Here is a 15,984-nt window from a genome sequence, read left to right on the forward strand (position 1 = left end):
TAATATTTTATTTTTCAAATATTAGTCAAAATGAAAAATAAAATGAAGCCAGAGAAACAATTTTTTTCTACTCTAATGTCTTAACTCTACATATTAGGTCAAAGACACCATATATTGAAATAAGAAAAAAAGATATGAAAATTTATTTTTTATACTAGCATTTTTTCAAAGTACTTTTCTTAGTATGGCCTAACGTTTTTGTAACACTTTACTTAACCCAAGCATAAATAAACTAATGGATAAATATGGATTTTAGCTGAGCTCAAGTGTTATAAATGATATCGACTCATCAGGGGGCGTTGACCTCATTTTTTAGTGTTTAATTATTCCAAACATGTATATGTTTATGTTAATGTCAAATAGGGATGCTTTGCCAAGTACTGTAATGATTGCAGCCTGGGAACCAAAAAAAACTAAAAAAAAGTAGTTATTTTACCATAATTAAATTATTTTCAAATTATCTACAAATTTAAAATTTCCAGAAATAATCTGCTGTGTTCGGTTTTTATGTCCCATCAAAGTTTAATATCTCTTCAAATCGAAGGGGGAGGGGGGGAGGGAATGAATCAAACTTTTTATGGTCATATTTTTAGAACACGAATATTAGAAAATTATTTCTAATAATCTATCATTTTGTTAATCGATCACTGTTTTTATGTATACATATATGTCAAAAAAATTATGACTATGTAAAGTTTGATCCCCCTCCCCCCCTCTTGGTTTGAAGAGACATGATAGTTAAATGAGTGTAGCGTTGAGCAACCGACCTAGCTTCATCAATTAGTTGTTTGTGCTAGGAGGATCGATCTTCATCGCACAAATGGCTAATTGATGTAACTAGTTCAGTGGCTCTATGCTGCACTCATTTATATTAGATTTCTTCTCCGTTAGACATCCTATATTGGTCTCATATAAAAGTCTTGAGAACGTCATATCTGGACAAACTAAAGACGTCTTTCTAGACGTCACACAGTAGTGTGTGTGTGTGTGGGGGGGGGGAAGGGTACTTCATATTTTAATATAAAGTTTTAAAAGAAGAAAAAACAATAATATAGATTTGGAAATTACATCATATTATTACTTTATTCTACGCCATCAGCCAGGTTCGTATGAAATATTTCAATTTAAAGCTATTTTCTTTATAAATATTGCGTGTATCTAAGTATACTTTCTTAAAATGTTTAACTATATCTATATTACACTTCTAATCTACGCTACAATAACTGTTAAAGTGACGTCATTGCAAAATTCAAATTTGATATGTTATTCTGAAACATCTCTTGAAACTATAGAATTTGAGCTGAAATTTATACAATTATTTTTAAGGCAATACCAACCAGAAAATAAAATTATGCTAAAAGAACATGCTTTCCGAAGAGTTATGTTATTATTATCAGGAGGCAGAACTATGACCTTGACCAATATATTTGAACCATATTATTTTAGTGATGGAGAAACTTGAAAATATTCTGTATATGAAAGGCTTACAACGTTTTCATTTAATTATCCGTGGCCTATAGAACATCTAGCATAATTTGTTTGTTAAACTGCAACAAAAACAGTGACATATTCGCCCATATAAACCCATATAAGCAAGGACGACCCTAGTGAACTATATCATATCGAGGGTTATGCATTGCTAAGCAGCATACGTAAAAACAGACGTGGTGGATGTGTTGCCGTTTACATATCTAATAAGTTAAACTGGGTAAGACGTAACGATCTCAAATCCAACGAAATAGAGAGCGTTTGTTTCGAAAAAATACTTCCAAATACGAAGAGTATATTGTTTTGTGTCCTATATTGCCAACCGGATGGCTCAAAATACCTTAGCCACAATTTCTCTAACCTATTTTCAGTAATGATATCTAAACCTAATTAACCTAATTTATTAGAAACAATTTTAATTAGAGATCCTAATGTTAATTACATGAGGTCAAGTGATCACACTGAAATAAAATCAATGTTAAAATTCAATGGTTTCAAGCAGCTAATAAAAAGCGCAACCAGAACAACATTAACATCTTCTACTTTAATTGTCGTAATTTATACAAATAATCTAACTCCGAAATGTGAAGAGAACCTTTTTTTTAGTCATTTTTCGCTGTGGCACATATACAATCCATCTCAATGTACACTACAGCAACGTTTTTATTTTTTGCAGTCTTTATCAGTATGTACTTAATTTTCACGCGTTTCACTACATTTTGTTTTTCATAAAAGTTTTTCCTTTTCAGTTTTTCAGTTTTCATTTTTTGTCTTTTGAAATTAAATTTTAAAATTATGTTCAAATATATACATATCCTTCATACCTGGAGCATTATTAACTTAACAATAGGCAATGTAAATTTCATATTTTAAAAGACTTCTTACTTCAATTATTTTTCATTTATTGAAACCCGCAGTGTTATAATTTTTCCAGAAATTAATTAATGTGATCTTTAAACCCTTGTTTTGAAGTTTTATCAAAAAACATTTTAGTCTGTTTCCTCGTTTTGAAGGTTATTGAGTATCCATTACCAAAATTCTTGTTTCATGATGATGGTAAACTCTTCGGTAACTTATATTTAAAGTGGTAAGATTATCTTACTAAGATAAAAATCTATACAAATCGGAGTTTTTAAAGATTTAAGGACAAGTCAAATTGATATGGTTTTCACAAGTTTTTATGTATGGTTTCATGACACCTCTTCTGGAATCGCTCAGTTAAATAAAGTTTTTCTGGAGTAGTTCTGCATGTTCTCTGTAGACATAAAGTTTGTTCTTTCTAAAATAATATGTTGTGTGCATTTAATTTGACAAGAAAACAATTTTTTTCCTTTGTGGTCATGGAACATTTTATCATTTTTTATATTTATAAGGTCGATCAAATTGTAGTAGCGGGTTTTTCCTATTCTGTGACCATGTTTTAGGTGCTGGCGTACATTTCTTAGTTCGGGCAGACAAAAAACTGCTTTTGCATAAATAAAATTACAATTTTTTTTTGTTGTTGTTAACTTTATGGCTAATAAAAGGTACTTTTCTAAAATTATGGAAAAGGTTGGGGAGAGGAGGAGAAGAAGGACATTAAATATTACTTTTACAGTTATGTCTTTTTTATTTGATGTTCGAAACCAAACCAAACAAAACCAAACAGTTGTAACAAAAGCACTTTCAATTTGGGCACTGATTCAATTCCCTTAAATTTCCCGCGTATTATAATCGAGTATATAATTTTTTTTTTACAGAAACCTTGCAATTGGGGTAAAGCGGGTAGGTGTGAGTAGAAGTTGGACAAGCGAGCGGGTGAAGTGAGAACTATATAAAATCATTTGTCTAAAATAAGTTGAAAATTAGTTTAAGCAAACTATTTTAAACTGGTTTTAAATTTCAGTTGATTTTAAATAAAACACAAATAATCAATATTCAAAAGTTTTTGATTACATTTGACTATTGACTATTGCGGAGTTTCATTCTTTCTTTGAAACATTAATTGATATATCACAATATATGATTTTTTAAGACTTTTTATTATGCTTTTCCTTAAAAAGAAAATTATTAGTTTTAAATACTAAGGGGTTCTAGACCACCTAAACCCCCTTGTTACAGCTCTATTCGGGCAAAGCGATTATGCGGAACTTGAACTTTACTACATAGAATAAAGACCTTTATGATAATGTTTTAATTGGTTTTAGATTTAATTTAAATATTAGTTTGTTTTTAAGTTAGGGGCTGTTCAAATAATACGTAACACCTTTTTGGCTGTTTTTAGACACCCCACCCTTCCCCCATGTGACATTTTATGACATTTTCTGTCAACCTCCTCCCTTTTTCCAATATGAGACTTGGCGTTATTTTTAGCCAATTTTGCAACTTTTCGCTAACATTTTCATTGATTCTGCTGTGATTAGAATTGAAATTTTTAAAAATTTGTCACGTTACACTGAAGCTAACCCCCCTCCCCCATGTGACATTTGGTAACACTTTCTGATACCCTCTCCCACCTTAAAACTGTCACGTATTAACAGCCCCATATAGGTCTGTAAAAATGATACTTTCATATTGATGATAGTATTAAGTGGCTACAATTTTTTTAAATAATAAACATAACTTTTAATTATTCGACAAACAAAATTGCATTTCGAAATCTCAAATTTAATGTTTTATCATTTATTTATTTTTATTTGTAAATATTATGATTCTTTGTAAGTTCAAATAAAAATATTTTTTTGGAAGTTCAAATAAATTTAGTTTTGAATACAACCATACTGTTAAATTTCAACAAAAAAGTTTATATATGAACATTTATCAAGCAGATCACGCAAATGTTTGTATAAACATAACAACTGTTGCTCGGCAACGAGGACATTTTAACTGTAAATGCGGTATACACATTGTGCAAATCATGTGTCCACAGGGAACAGCAGCGAAGTTTGGAGTATTTTCTAAACAAACAGGACATGTTGTTCCATTAGTTCCATCCACTAATCTTGAAGTCTCCGTGACTCTAACAATTTCTGTAGAACTATGTAAGTTTTCTCCGAGTTGGTAGGTATTTTGCACTATAGCTACATCACGTGGTATTGATACATAAAGTTGCTGGGCTTCATCTTGTGGTGGAATTAAATTAGGCTGGCTGTGAGGGCTCTATTTGAACTTGCGTAAATGATGAAACTGTTTCCAATTCCGGTGGTTGATTTATACGACTAACGCCAAGTTGATTGTTAAATAACGCATCTGCGCAATGTGAAACACCTTTTAGAAATTCCAATGAAGTTAGACGTCCGTTGGCCAAATTTTCAGTAGCAACTCTGATTTTACGATCATTTAAAACATATTTCTGCTTTCGTCTCCGACGAATCTGAAGTCCACATTTTAAATGTACTTTATCAAGTTGCTGGACTTCTGCAAACTTTCTTAGTTCTGCTGAAATATTAAAAGAATTAAATGCAAATAAAAGATAAGTTCAAAAAATTATATTTTTATTTTAGATTATATATATATATATATATATATATATATATATATATATATATATATATATATATATATGTATATATATATATATATATATATATATTGACTTATAAAAACCCAAATGTTTGGATGAGCAATCTTTATTCGTTTTAAAAGCAAGGCATGGAAGCTTTCTTGATCAGAGTTCGTTCTTCTGGGACAACCTAAAACAGAAATTTTGTTACTGCCAATACGCCCAATCCCAAATGTTTCCATATAGGTCATTAAACTTTGACATTTTGCAAAGTCATTTATACTTAATGACACCACAAACAAATTTGGATTCAAATTGCCTAATGTTGGCTGAATATGGTGAGGCGATAGCAAAGAAAGACACAATAATAGCCTTCGCCATTTCTTCAAATCACTGTGTACTTGCAATTTTAAAAGTCCAAACAATCCAAGATGTTTACACTTGTTAACCACAGCCTAAATATAAATAATTGCAAACATAAACTTTCAGTACAAATAAATATATATATTTTTTAAATTATATTTTAATTTAGTTATAAAATTGCCATTTTATAACAAAGGTTATTGTATGTTTAGTTAAATATTTTTTTGCTTACATTTACGCAATGAAACCAACAGCCTGAAATTTCAGCTAAAGGATATTGAATTTCCAAGGTATTCATCAATGCTTGTTCATAGTCCGTCATTATCCGTAACGGTGACATATGTGGAACGAGTTCAGCAACTTTGGAAAATGCAAGAGAATACAGCTCTTGCGTTTTTCTAGTCATAAGTATGAAAATAGTTGGGATAAACTAAAACAAAAAAATCTTTACTTCATGATTTTTTACTTGCAGAACAACATTAATAAAAACAACTATAATTTATAAAAAACAGTAGTAATAACAATAATAACAATAATAACAAAAATAATAATATATGGAAGGTGAACAAGAAAAAACAGGGAATATATTTTGTTTGTTTTTTAATTCATTAAGGTGCTCTAAAAAAATCTAACGGTATTAAAAAACACCGCGGAAAAAATAGAATTCCTTGTTTACACCCTTCTTATATTATCTTTTATTGATTATCTTACATGATCAAGCAAAATGTATCCAAATGTTATCATTTGATAAAACATTCTCGAAACTACCTTAAATGTTCCGTCAACGTGCAAATCAATCGGTGAAGCAACGACTGTTTTCCCGATAAATATGTGAGGATTATCGTTTTTTATACGAACGTACCCTTTGTAAAAATCGGTCCCGTCTAAAAACTTACTTATGTTGTTTACTCTCAAAGAGTTGTCTAATTCCCTGCAATTGGCTGGTAATTGCGGCTGCACTGATCTACGTCTGCGATACATAGTGCTTTCCTTCATTCCAAAAGAAACGTGATGTGCTGATTGGTTACAAGCAGTTTCTTGGTCAAAAATATCTCGCAAACTTCCACTTGTAGTTTCAGCAGCTCGTTTTATTGATTGTTTTAATTTTAAAATTTCTTTTTTAACAAAATTTGGCAAATGGTTATGCGGCGTTATTTGTACTAACCCTAGGCTTGGTTCACTTGTTGCACGACTTCTACAAAATTCATCCTTACATTTGAAACCGCCGCCATACGATTGCTTTTTTGTCTTTACGATAATAGTAACCATTTTGGTAAAAAAATTTTGAGTTTTTTCTTTCGCCTTCGAGTATTTCCATTTTAATGTTTAACTAAAAAAAGAAAAGTTTTCTTTTACTATGACTTTTTTGTACTTTGATATAATAATTTGAAGCGTTAACATTAAATTTAATAAGAACGTACTAATCGTTATAACATTTAAAAACTAAACTTAAAAAAATTCAATTTTGTGTGTCACCAACCAGTTCTTCTTCTTTGTACCGGAATGTTTTATCTGAAAACGAATTAACGAAATTCCATTTTTAACCCAAAGCACTTATTTAAATTACTTTCTCCATTCGAATTTAACTGTTTTCTTTACTTCTGTAAATATTATGAAGAAATATGTTTTTTCAAAGTTGAGTTGCAAACTAAAAGCTAAATTTTTTTACTACGGAATAATAATTCTTATTATAGAAGTAATAAAATGTTTTAATTATTTGTTGAATATTGTAGCGAATATAGAGAACAATATACAGGGCCGGCGCTAGAGGGGTGCAATTAAGATTAAGCTGGTATATCCCACAGAAAAATGAAATTTTTCAATTTTTTTTTGTTTAATGTTATTTGAAATTTATTAGAGAATAATATTCTAAAAATCTTTTTTTTTTTAAATTTAGCTTTAAAATTAACTTTAGGAAAGCAAACTTTACTAAACCTTACTTGTTTACGCGTCTCTGACAACCTCCTTAGCAAAAAAACGGTTAAATTTTTATTTGGCTATAAAATTCTCCCCAAATAGAGTAAAATGGGGTCAAATGGAATAGTTAAGAATTTTAATTATTTTTTTTTACGGAAAAATAATTTCTTAAAACTTTTTTTTTAAAGAGAATATTGAGCTGTATTTAAATATATAAGAATCGGTATATAAAAATATAAAAAAAAATATTTTATTGTACCTGACATTCGGGGAGAATAAAATACGCAAATCTTTGTGCAAATAAAACAATTCTTTTCTGAAAAAAACAATTATGAAACCGATAAAAAACAGTTTAAAAAACAATCAAATAAGAAAAAATTTCATTCATATCATTTCATATTAGAATAGATTTAATAGCGATCGATTTAATTCGTTCGGGATGGCCCTGCCCACTGAGTGGGGTAATGTTGGCCTATGTTACTTTTTCGCATTTTTTTCATGAAATATACCAACTCATAGTAAAATATGACTTGAGTCATTGAGTATGTATCCAATTTAAACATTTTGTTCAAAAGTTTAAAGATAATAGTGTTACAATAAATGCGCTAAATGCAAAATAACTTTATGTGTTCAAAACAGCAAATTAGAAAAATAAATAAATTAAACATTTTCAAGTCTCTCTTAGCGGTTTTCCAAAAAATTTTGGAAATTCAATTAACGCAGTAAACCATAACTTAAAACCAAAACATAAAATATATTAAAAAAATCCAAATATAACTCTCCATATTGAATATATGATATTCCAATTCAAAATTCCAAGTACTTATATTAAGCCTAATCATGATAAAAAAAATTTAAGGAATAAATTAGACGGATGCTCAAGTAAAAATTTACCAAATGTTCTCGTATTATATATTATAGATTCATTATTCTTTAAAAATGCAATGTTTATTTAAAAATAAATTTTATGTGCTAAGATTAAAAACTGCTACTCTCCGGTATCTACTAGTTTCAATGGAAAGTTACATCTTTAATGATCGTCTATATGAATCCGTTGAAAAATAAAATCAGAAAATGAATACAAAAGCATTGCCAGAGATCTTATTTACATTAGTTTTCATTTTAAAAGTATTTATTGCTGTAAAAGTATTAGATTTTTAACAATGCAATAAATACTGACATAGAAGCCCAGATTACCCCACCCAACTATGTTATCAATTTATAAAAAATAAGCATATTTTGGTCTTAAAAGAAATTGCACCTAATTATATAGTTTATTTTCTTTGTGATGAACCATTTTCCATATTTTAGAACCCGTTTTTAGCTCATTTTTATTGAAGTTTAAGATTTTTAACTAAAATCTCCTAGTTTAAATGTATACGCCATTTTGAATAAAAAATGTGCTTTAAAAACTCCCTAGTAAGCTGATAATTTTAAGGTAATTTTAAGTTTACACGATTTTTTAAATCTTCAAAAGTGGCCTAAAACCCTCATTACAACGAAAAAAGTTATTTTTTAACCGTTTTCTTACCTGTATAAGGAGCCTAGCCTATTTTTTTTTTGAAAAAACTCATGAAAAATTTGACGACCCTGCGCGACCTATTTTTTTTAACGTTTGTTAATGTTTGAATCACATTTGATTCAAACATTAGTTTTTCATAAATATTTTGTGGCTTATCATTTGGTTTTAAAACTTTTTTTATACATGACACTACAGACGATGCAGTGCGAATGTATGAATGGTGAATTTTACTGTTTCTGTGTTTCAAATCTGTTACACCACATTTTTCATTGCCTAAATAATAGATAATAGCAATAAGACCTTTGGTAGTTTTTTTATGAACACTTGTTTACTAAAATTCGCGGATGTACAATGTTTTTGGCCTGTAGTAGTTTGGGTAAGATAATAAGTTTTTTTAAAACCTTTTTTGCTATTCTTAGAACTTATTATTCTTATTATTTTTCCATCTATAATGATTGCATTTATAATTGTCTTCATTTTCAGACTTCATTTTAAAAGCAAATATTCTACCAGCAATAGATAGAATAGGTGCAAACGGAATAAGTTTTACATCGTTGTTTTCGATGTAAACATTTCGACAGCATCATCCGCCGACATAAAGTCATTTTTATTTTTAATAACATATTCCTCAGTTTTTTGCCTTAACTAATCAATTCTTTTGATGTCGTTGCCTTTTTTCTTAAATAAAAAAATACTGATACTACAGATTTTGAAAACCGACTGGCTACCACCAATAACGTGTTATTAAGGACAATTATAAAATAGTTGTTCGATTATTATAGGTTAAATAACCTATAGGTTATTATTAACCTATAAAACTATAAATATTGACGAACAACTTCTTGCTTATTTTTGTAATAAACTTGAGTTTATTCTAATGACTCTAATGAATATCAATATTTAATGACTATAGTGTTATTTACATCAGTTGTGGTTGTGCTCTCTTTTGCTTTATTAAATTTTTGAATGAACTTTCAAAAACAAGAAAAGTTTATAAAAAATAACTTCAAACGTACTTTATGGAAACCCATAACTTCGTACGTGCAACCCAAAAGGAAAATTTTTTAAAAGTTTTTTCTAATATTAAAATAGTGCTTTTTTTGAATATGTTTATTATAGCATAAATAAATTATTCTAATATTTTTATGAGCATTTAAAAGCTTTTATAAAACCTTTTATAAAACGAAACTTAAAAATTAAAAAAACCTTCAATAAGGGTATGATACTTACTGTTCTGCTCGACATATCTTCCTGCTGTTTTTAACTAAGCGTACCGAAATAAAATAAAAAGTATAAAAGAGAATGATCATTACAAATAATGGTAATCGTCGGGTTATCAATAATGTAATTAAAAATAATATTTGTGGTCAGTGTAAAAAATATTAATCCTTATTTGGTTTTTTGCACGAGTTGAATATCATCTTCAAACTAATTTTTGAATTTTTAGCATATGGTTGGTTGTCATTGGATACCGTTTGCTTTAACAATAGCAAAATCAAAATGTGAAGAGTAATGTTGATGTAGTTGATATAAAAGTTGTAAAAATTTAATTAAGTATCCATTCAGAGGTTATTTCAGTGGTTATCGGCATGGCCGTAGAGAGGGAGGATTAGGCGGGTGAGCTGTCCTGGGGCCCGGCTTTCTTTAAGAGTCCAGAGCAGGACTCTTAAAGAAAGCCGGGCTACTTTTTTTTTCTCCCATAAAATGGGAGAAAAAAAAAAGTAGCTCATTTGGCATTACATGGTGCTTATTTTCAGCCAAGATAGGGCCCATAAAGAAATTTGCCCCGGGACCCATCTTGGCTCTCTATCAGTTATCAGTGACTTTTATTTTCACAATAATAATTCTGACTTTTTTGCACTTATGCCAGTTTTTGCGATTGATTTGCGCTTATGCTTATGCTAGGTTGCATTTATGCCGATTCGTACGTATGCTAATGTTTATAAAATCTTTCGGCGCACCTATGCCAGTTCGCGCTTGTGCCAGTTCGCACTTATGCCAGTTCGCACTTATGCCAATGTTTGCAAATTCTTTCGGCGCACTTACGCCAGTTCGCGCTTGTGCCAGTTCGCACTTATGCCAGTTTTTGCAAGTGATTTGCACTTATGCCAGTTCGCAATTGTGCCAGTTCGCACTTATGCCAGTTCACACTTATGCCAGTCGCACTTATGCAGATTCGCAGTTATGAAATTCGCACTTCTTCAGTCGCCCCTAATTTTATTATTTAAGCTTACCTTTATTGCAAAAATCATTAAAAGCCACTTGACATTTTATTTTTTTTTGTCTTCAAAATGTGGTTAAATTAATATATAATAATACCTTAAATAGTTTCACTAATAAAGCTCTTAAAGCGGTTGTTTAAAAATATTGTAAAAAGTTTTACAACTTTTTTAATTTTATTTTGTAGAAGTTATAACTATTTTTTATAACATTTTTAATTAAAAAACACTTATTTTAAATAAAAATAAAAGTAGATAAATATTACATATCAAATGGCTCACATTTTAAGGAAAAAAATCATAATGAGTCCAGAGATTCAGTTTGTTTTTGTTGCTGTAACAAAACGGACAACTACTCTCTTTGCAGTATGCCATCATTGGTGACACTAGTTCGAGACTATGTACACAAAGGATTCAGTTTTGATATAAATGCATTTCCCACTGCCGTTGCAAAAATGCTCTCTATGCCAAAAAAGTTATTATATTTTAAAATATTTTTTTATATTTAATAAACTTTTTCTAAAATATTTCACTAAAAATACAAATAGTCTTGTTCACAGCAAGGAAAGCTTGTAAAAATGAAAGAAGAGGTTTGGAAAAGTGGAAGGTAGTTACTTATAAAGGTAGGAAGGATTGCTCCAACTGAGGGTTAACGCTTATGTCCAATTTGTTTTATGATATCAGACAAGCGCAGCCACAAGATTTTTAACTTAAGAGATTATATCATGGAGTCAAATGAAAATCTCCGCATTGAAAGATTAAACTCATTCTGGACAAATTGTTTTCAACTAGTTGGAATGGGCATTAGGCACCCATGCACGTGAACATCAGCTGTTCAAAATGCCAAGAATCTTGTTCTTTCCAAGGATGAAAAGATGTCAGAGCAAATAACCTCAACTGTTTTAAAGTTTCTTGTTAAGAATGAAAATTCATTACAATTATCCACTGGTAGATTTTATTAATTTTCTTATTTATTGACTTAAATAAATGACTTATTGCAATATTTTATTCTAATTTTAGGAGGATCTCTCTTACCTGTAGTACTAAAACAAAAGCTCCAAAAAAACAAAGTAGTCTCTACTGAAACAATATTTGATATCAAGAAAAATCATGATCTGCTTGAAAATGTTGTTCGTGATAGAGATTTACAAAAAGAACTTGGTCGTTTAGGTGTCTAAATACTTTATAACATAATTTAAACGGCAGTATATTAACTTTTATTTCTTCAAAAAAACTATAATATTTAATATATCACATTGTTTACAGTATGGTATTTCACAATTAAGTGTTGAAATGAATTCAATTGCTACGGTTATGAAGCGGTCTCATGCTCTTGATAAGTTTTACAGTTACAAAAAAATTAAATTAAATGGAAAGGAAGATGAACTTGAAATCTCAGTGTTGAAAAATAATGTATACATTGAAGATCTCACCAGACTTGTTCAAGAAATCTGCTCTCTACGTGGATTAGATCCTATGAAAGCCATTATTACAGTTGGAATTGACGAAGGACAGGGTTCACTGAATATTCAGTAACCTACTTTACTCAAATAAAAGAAATAAAATTAGAATTATTATTCAATTATGATTAATTTTCAAATTATAATGAATATTTTTGATGAAACAAAGTTAGAGAAGCAAAATAGAAACAAAAAAGACTCAGGAGTGAACAAGGTGATAATTAAAGCGTTGGCACGTAACGTCCCATATATATATATATATATATATGTATATATATATATATATATATATATATATATATATATATATATATATATATATATATATATATATATATATATATATATATATATATATATATACATATATATATATATATACATATATATATATATTTATATATATATATATATATATATATATATATATATATATATATATATATATATATATATATATATAGAGCAATTCCACGACCGTCACACCATATATAGAGCAATTCCACGACCGTCACACAATGACGGGTGTCACACGTGACACCCGTCATTTTTTTTGTCTTAAGCCTTTAATATTTTAATATTAAAATAGATATAAGAAGAACTTTTTTTGCTTTTTAGTTAGCTCATAATAGGTGCTACAAAAAACAAGAAGAAAAATTTGGGTGGATATATTGGCCTCTCATTCATGCAAGAAAATATAAAACGTCACAGCGTGACCAATATTTTCTCAGTGTTTTTAGATCAACACCGTGATTCAGCTAATATAGATGAACTGAATTATTAACTTGGCATTAAACAAAAAGTTAAGACATTACTCTTACAAGTTTTATAGCTAAATTACATTTTTTAAATTAAATTTTAAACAGGCGCACCTTTAATTAACTAGTGGTAAACGTCACAGCGTGACCAGACACATTTGGGTAGTTATAAACCAGGTAAATGGGCTGTTTTTAATAAATTTAAAACTTATTAGAGAGGTATTAGACAAATATATAATTTCATCTTCATAAAAATAGTTCTTATATAGTAATCTTCAGAACACGCCCATACTATATCAGTGTCTAATCGCGTCCATATTATATTGCTGTCATATAAACAACGTTTTAAAGTTTTTTAGTGATTTTATTTGTAGACATAAGTTGTTTGACTAAATACTTGGCACTTGAATAAGATGGCATTTGCATTTTCCCATTGTTGTTGTTAATTAGGTTCGCTGCAAATATTCCTGGTTTTGCTGGTGTTTATGTAAATAACTCATCAATTTTAAATTTTTAAATTGTATTTATAATATCTTCCATAGAAACAAAATAGACATTGAAATTAGTCTCATTTTTAACAGCTTCATGAAAAGTTATGGCATCAGTTATTATAAGTTTTCTCTGGATTATTTTTTGCTTTGCTATTCTTTTAACGGTCCCACCAATAGCATAGACCAATCCTTTCCCATGTGAAGCAGCAAAAAAGTGCCAGAATAATTTTAAATCATGCTGCTCTTCCAACCAGGGTATTGTTGATGCAATAAAACGATATTTAAATTGATTACTTGGCTTGTCTGTTTAAATCTGTAGTATTTTAACATTTGATTCAATATGGTTAGATAATAAATTATGAACAAATACAAGAATAAATTTTTTGAATAGGTTAAATCATCTGAAGCTATGACAGATGACAAGAATAAATTTTGGTACTAAAATACAGCAGTAAACACAGTAACTTGCTTCTTGTACCAATGTGCTGACTGCACTTCATCTTGCCAAAAAGTTGAAAATTTTTTAGCAAAATTCACTTGAAGGACGGCTGTGTCTGGTTTACTTTGAGGTTGGATCTTATGATCACGATGTCTTTGATTGTTTCTGTTTAATAAAATAATGCCAAAGAAATGAATCTAAAGATTTTGAAAAGGTGCTGTAAAGATCATCAACTATTCCCTTTATTTTAATCTTTTTAATATATTCTTTTCCATTACCATCTGCAACTTTTTCCCATTGGTACCATTTAATGCATTTATTCTTGTCAATTTCATTCAAAACATATAGATTCTGAAACTTTGCAACATCTTTGCATGTAGTACACATATTATTATAACAAATGTCTTTTTCACTATCATATACAATGCTAAGAAGAAATTCATGTGAATACAATAGAAAATTTGAATCAAACTTGTGCAGGGCTTCAAGGATAAGAATTATATTTTAATGTCGTTGACAACAACAAACATTTCTTGACATTGAACTAGACAAAAGAACATGTGATGGGCGTAAACTTGCAAACTTTGATTTTCCAACTGATTCTTCAGGATAATCACATTTAAAAACAGCATAAGCTTCAATAACATTCACATACAAATGATGTTTTTGCAGTTTTTTCTTGTTCTTTAATCTCACCACAATAATGTCTCTATTACCGGGTGCTTGACGGGATATATCATCACGCTGGTAAAAACAAAGAACCAATTTTACAGTTAAAGCATCTAATGCATTTTCACTAAGTATTTTTTCTGGACTAGGGGTTTCATTCAATTTTGTTAAAAGTTTTTGTACAACTTTTGCCGTCTTTCTGGGTGATTTTGGTAGTGCTGATTCGGCTCTCTTAACAGCTTTTCCAAGAGTGCTTGAAGATTTGTAAGAGGGTGATGTAACAGCTACAGATTTTGATTCTGCTATTTTTTGTCTGCTCTTTCTCTTTCAATGTCTTTCTTTTTCTAGTTGAGGCTCCAATTTTGCAAGTTGTCTTTCTTTTCTCTTTTTTGAATCTTTTTCTTTAAAAACTTTTTCTAACTGCCTCTCACGATATTTCCTTTGACGTTAAGCATGAGTAAGAGACACCCTTGAAAGATTAAAAAATAGCAACACAATAATTATGGAGATGGACGTATTACATTCAAGGCCCAATGGAGTTACAACTATCCATTACAGAGAGGCTCTATGTATCCCAAAACAGAGCCTCAAGAATAACTGAGCAAATGTTGCCTATCCAAAACATACCTATATTTTGTAGTTTTTGTAGAAAACCCAAAGAAAGTTAACTGCACAATAATCTGCCTGATTAAAGTTGATAAAAACTAAATTGTAGTTTCAGTTAAGCAGTTTTGAATATTGTTTTAAATTTTGTTAAAAAATTGTCACACCGTGACGTCACGGCGTGACATAAAAAGATTCTAAAAATAACTTGAGCTAATTATTTTTTTAAACATGTTAGTATTTATTTAGATGTACTAGATAGAGTTCTCATTGCGCTGGAATTTTGAAATCCTAAATTTTATTGGTTGTCTTAGAAATAAAACTATTGGTACCCTAATTGTCACAGCGTGACATGTCACAGCGTGACAATAGTGGTAATAACGTTTGATTAAAATAAATGGTTTTCTAAATTCGTCTGGCAATAAGTATGTTTTTATCATAAATAGCAATGATTAGTGCAGCTAAAAACCTCATTGCAATGAGCAAGACAGTTTTTGAACTTTTTGAAGGCTCAATTGAACTTCGGCGATTAAAAATAATTTAAATTATCGCAAAAACGCCTATTTTTACCTTC

General features: G+C 29.5%; 1 protein-coding gene and 1 long non-coding RNA gene across 8 annotated transcripts in view; one reads left to right on the forward strand and one right to left on the reverse strand.

Annotated features, from left to right (window-relative positions):
- LOC136083965 (TNF receptor-associated factor 5-like) overlaps positions 1-15,984 on the forward strand; it is a 144,043-nt gene that overhangs the window by 9,137 nt on the left and 118,922 nt on the right. The window lies entirely within an intron of this gene.
- LOC136083962 (uncharacterized) lies at positions 6,462-10,222 on the reverse strand. Its single transcript, XR_010640242.1, has 2 exons — positions 10,002-10,222; positions 6,462-6,662 (listed from the first exon to the last, which is right to left on the reverse strand). It is a non-coding gene; the product is annotated as an uncharacterized LOC136083962 (long non-coding RNA).

This window comes from Hydra vulgaris, chromosome 08 (assembly GCF_038396675.1).
Source record: "Hydra vulgaris chromosome 08, alternate assembly HydraT2T_AEP".
Lineage (NCBI taxonomy): Eukaryota > Metazoa > Cnidaria > Hydrozoa > Anthoathecata > Hydridae > Hydra > Hydra vulgaris.